This window comes from Pinus tabuliformis, chromosome 4_1 (assembly GCF_031772625.1).
Source record: "Pinus tabuliformis cultivar Carrire ecotype Pingquan chromosome 4_1, CPIR1, whole genome shotgun sequence".
Classification (NCBI taxonomy): domain Eukaryota; kingdom Viridiplantae; phylum Streptophyta; class Pinopsida; order Pinales; family Pinaceae; genus Pinus; species Pinus tabuliformis.
In genome coordinates this window covers 92,088,539-92,093,798 of record NC_142303.1, presented here as the reverse complement: position 1 = coordinate 92,093,798, position 5,260 = coordinate 92,088,539, and the positions used below count along the sequence as shown (strand labels likewise).

The 5,260-nt window shown below is 34.4% G+C and overlaps 1 pseudogene; it reads right to left on the bottom strand.

Moving 5' to 3' along the window:
• Positions 1 to 2,360: 2,360 nt before the first annotated feature.
• Positions 2,361 to 4,215, bottom strand: LOC149174350 (LEAF RUST 10 DISEASE-RESISTANCE LOCUS RECEPTOR-LIKE PROTEIN KINASE-like 2.1; annotated as a pseudogene).
• Between the last annotated feature and the right edge of the window lie 1,045 nt (positions 4,216 to 5,260).

The following is a 5,260-nucleotide window of genomic DNA, read 5'->3' as shown; positions in this document are numbered from 1 at the left end:
GATAATTAAATTAAAATTTTGCAATCCCTATTCCAAAATAGACACTCCTAATTAATATGATGACGATGATAATTAATTTCCATTGCTATTAAATTTTGTCTATTGAACCTTTAAAAGGTAAGGAATTACTTAAATTTTTTAAAATTTTATTTTTGTGTTCGAAAGTGTTAAGAGAAGCTTTTCAAATTGTTTTGGATGTATGTTGGATATTCTAAGAGGAAGTGTTTTTCTTCTTAATCCTGCTAGTGTCACAAAGATAACAATTTTTTTCATCCTAAGATGTTTTGGGAACTATCCAATATATAGTTTGACCATAAAACTAGTAAAATTTTATTATTAATTTAGCAATGTAATTTTATTTATTTTTAATTAGTGAAAGCAAAAAATATTTTTTATTTTTTAATTTATGGTTAATCCACTTATATTTCAATTTTTTTTAATCCTAAACTTTTAGGACAACATAATTTATTTTTAAATTTAACTTTCCTAATATTATCTATATTTTACTATATATAGTAATATATAGATAATCAAAAGACATAAACATATATTTAAATATTATTATTTTAAATAAATAATATTATATATTAAAAACTATAAATAAATATTTTCAAAACTATATGAATTATATAATTTGGAAATTTTATATATTTATATATAGCGTACAAAGTGGTGATAGCTATAGCATGTGAAACTGGGTTATTGAAGTTTTCTCTTTTATAAAAAAAACTATAATGTAAAGCTTCCAAAGAGGGGATTTACCTACATGGAAAATCATTAACATACTAGCTTATGATATTGAAATTTATGGAGAAAAGATAGAGTGGTAGTGAGAAAACTTATAGAAGACTACAAAGTCAACATGTAATTAGTGTTTGCAGATAAAATGATTCACAAAATTGGATTTTAGTGGAAGGCATCAATGACTTGTCACTCAAACATATTATATTGAAAGGAGATTGTTTCTATGAAAGATCATAGTGATGGTTAGTATTATCCAAAGAATGGCATTTGGAGAGTATTTATATTGACCTTGGAAACAACTTCTCCTAAAAAAGGAATTGCTCATTATAACCAATTTCTTCCTTTTTAATAGAATTGTAGAAGATTCTTTACTAGAAAGCACTCCAACTTCATGATTTGTGTTTACTTGAGCCATACTCAACGTCAACAACCTTTCCAAGAATGTAAAACTTTGTTCATATTAACGTTTTTATTAATTTATAATAAAATTGAAATTTATACTTATAATTCTTTTTTTTTCTAAATTATTTATTTATACAAATAAATAATAAATCAAATATATATAAAAATAAATTTTATTTTATCATCATTATTATTATAAACTCAAATCACGTCATTTTAATAATATTACTAGAAATATATATCAATTACTTGTTTTAGCTAATTTAAATGGTTATTTCACTTTTTGTTTCAACTATCTATTTTTATATTAGAGATTTAAATAGAATTGAATAACTTTAATAAAAAAAATTAATTATAACTTACAAAATAAATAAAGTATAATGCATTTTAGGTTTTTATTTTAAATGAAATTTAATTTAATAAATTATAAAATTATAATAAAGATTTGAAATATAAAGATATCTAGTTGAAGACTTTAAACTTAATTTTATTCAATAAAATAAAAATAAGAAAATGAATTTTATAATAAATATTATATTATTAATATCTATAAAATTAAAATAAATTTAAAAAAACCATATTATAAAAATTTAATTAATTATTTTTCAATAAATTAAAAATAAAATATATATTATTAAAATTATAGTAAGTATTTGTAATTTTTATTATTAATTAGTAAATTAACTATAAATATACCATATTTTAAAATTTATTTATTTGGTCATACCTTAAAATATCAATAAGTATATGCACTTAAACACAACACACAATGCTAATGTTAAATTTAAAGTGATAACATTTAATGATAATATTACATTTAAAATGATACCATTTTAAGTATAGATTTACCTCAGGATTAAAGTTGATGTGGGCAATTGAAACAAGCTGAAGATGTGGAAAATATACTTTTATAAACAAAATTATAATGTTAAAGTGGTAAGTTCTAACATCTTTATCATAATAGAATGTAAATAAATTGGCCTCACTGATCTTGATCTTGATGTGAGCACCTGACAGAAGATCATGATGCGCAAAACATACTTTTAGAAATCTAATGGCCCAAACTTTGGTAAGAGAGATTCACCGCTTGGAGCAATCACCGAGTTAGGGTCTTGACACTTCATGGTAGTCATCTACTCATTCACAAAGGTATTGTGCGGAGACCGTGGCAAATCCAGAGACTGGTTAAAATAAAGACAATCAAGGACATAAATCTATAAAGTAATCTCCATTGAAGAAGAATCTACCGTGGATGTCAGTACAGCATTTTCAGGTGTGGCCGAGGAATTGAAGGGCGACGGAGGATTGGCGACGTCATCTCCATTTTTTTCTAACATTTGCATAACCCTCATCATGCAAGGACGATCTGCAGAGTTATATTGAATGCACCACAATCCAACTTTCGTGAGTCTTCTCGCATTCTCCTCATCTGCACATTCCATTTCTCCTCCTCTCAACCTCATTCCCAACTCACCATTCTCAATCAGTTTGAAAGCCAATTCAGGAAAGTATAATTGGCTGGACCGGCTTACCTGCACATCAATATTCTTTCTGCCCCCAACAATCTCTAGCAACAGCATTCCGAAACTATAGACATCTGATTTATCTGTAACAGGACCGGCATCACTATGGCACAACTCCGGCGCAACATATCCCGGCGTCCCTCTTGTTGCTGTCATCGAAATATGATCGTCTCCCTTTCCACAAAGTTTTGCCAGACCAAAATCAGCAATTTTAGGGGGGAAGTCGGCGTCCAGCAATATATTGTGAGGTTTGATGTCGAAATGTATGATGCGCTGCTCGCAATCATGGTGTAGATATGCAATTCCACGGCCGCACCCAAAGCAATTGAATACAATTGTTCCCACTTTAGGACTTGCCCCTCCTCTCTCCGGACAAACAAAAATTTATCGAGCGATCCATTAGGCATGTATTCATATACGAGTGCGCTTATAGGGTTTTCAAAACAGTACCCCAACAGACGAACCAGATTGACGTGATGGACACGTCCAATGGTAGCGACCTCATTCATGAATTGGGTCTCTGTATGCCTGTGCCTATCAAGAAGCTTTACAGCCACTAGAGCGCCGTTCCGAACAACTATTATGAGTAAAAGCAACAATCCATAGTTTTTGTAAACAGAATGAACGATATCGGGAAACACAAGCACATATATCTGCGGGTTCAAGAGTCCAGAATGGAAGGAACATTTAATACATCTTTACAGATTGTGGCAATTGAATTGGGAGAAGGGGTTCAGGAAAAGTACCAATACTATTGGTGGGGTGCGAGGTGCCATCGGGACAATAGCAAAGAAAACTAGTTGGTTCTGAAATGTTATAGCCACAACTCCCGCCACTGTTCTTACAAGCGCCACAGCTTCGGTTTCTCTCTCTTCGTGTCGGCATACCATGTTATTTCAAAACCTGCTGAGAGGCGTGTTCTCAGATCCTCATTCCGTTGGAATGAGAAGTTGTTACTAACTGGCAGTTGAATGTTGCTTTGGCAGAATCGTCTCCCAGATTCTGGATTGGGAATGACGTACCAATCAGCGCCACATAAACGGCCCTGATGCCCTTTAATACTTTCATTGCATTGCCCCCAAAGCGTGAGATTGGGGTATCCATGGGCTATACGAAATTGAGAGTCGGGCCACCAAAATTGAGAGTAGTTACCCACAGGATTGCAATTACCCCCAGGCATACTCTTCCATAGATTGTAGTTAACAATTGTCATTCTATTATTATAAAATCTAGTGCTATCCAAGACTGTCGGCTGCAAAATGACATACTCGTCTCCATTGAGTAAAAGCAAAGGATTGCTATCCAAACTACAGTTTAGCTGAAACTTAGGATCACCACAGCCGCTGTTAATTTTCCCAAAAGGGTAGCCGAATTCAATGCTCCCACATGTACCCCAGTAGCATTCCTCGTAGTCACTGCCAGTACATGATGTTGTGAAGCAGAGGAGGAGGAGGAGGAGAAGAAGGAGAAGGGCAGATGTAAGAAGAAAGCAAAGTTGATAAACAGGGAGAGGCGTCGAATTGGTGAGTAGACGATGGCGTGCCATGATGCTCTGCTCCTGGATATAAGAAACGTAGTAGCACGGGCTTCCTCAAAGATGAAGAAGATGGCATTGGAGAGAATGGGGTTGGAATAAATGAGATGCATTGCGTTGGAATCAATGCCTTTGAATAATGAGATGGATTGCAGTATATAGTATGGCATCGTGAACACGCCAATTAGACTTCGGTTGACTTACTACGCCCGCAACTTGGAATACCAATTAGACTTCGGTTGACTTACTACGCCCACAACTTGGAATACGGTGAATTTTAATTTCACGAACCAGCGTGGTGGCTTCGCCCGTTTTTATCGCACCATTTGCTTTTAAAAGAGACATTAAAAGACCCATCGAATTGGTGCGAACAGGCCTGGAATTTGACGTCCCACACGACGTATTTTCGATTTCAGAACGTATTTGACGGCATGGAAAAAATCATCCACGTCAGGTTAGACGTGCGGTATACTTTTCCAACCCCTCATTTTGACGTCTAGTTTCATAAAGAAAACGTTAAAATCTATAATATTTGTAATGGGAGTATGGGAGTCTCACACCACGTCACCACTTGGGGTATGGAGTCTGGACCACGTCACCACCGGACCAGCAGTGCTGCAGTAGTGCAACGCGTTAAGCTGGCAGCTGCACACAGTTTAAAATAAAAGGCTTTAACTGCATCACCATCCCATTGCGTACTACAGGGTATTTACCATTGAATAATCCAGCTACCATCTCCCGGCGCCGCTCATAGCCGCTCAAAATTAAAACGAGACTTGCAAATTGCACTCTGAGATTGCTAGTCACTAGTGCCGCTGCCGCAAACTGCAATGCGTATTCTTCCAGGCTCTGCAATGCGTATTCGTCAGGTTCTAATCTCGGAGGGTTCACTGGAGTTCAGATGTGGATCATGGATGTCAAGCTATAAACAAAGAACCAACAAACAGGGTGAGTACGGAAAGCGATTTTTTCATTTTTTCACAATATCACATGTAACGACAGCTACGGTCTGAAAGTAATGTCCCTTGGTTTTTCAAATAGTGAAAAGGATATATCC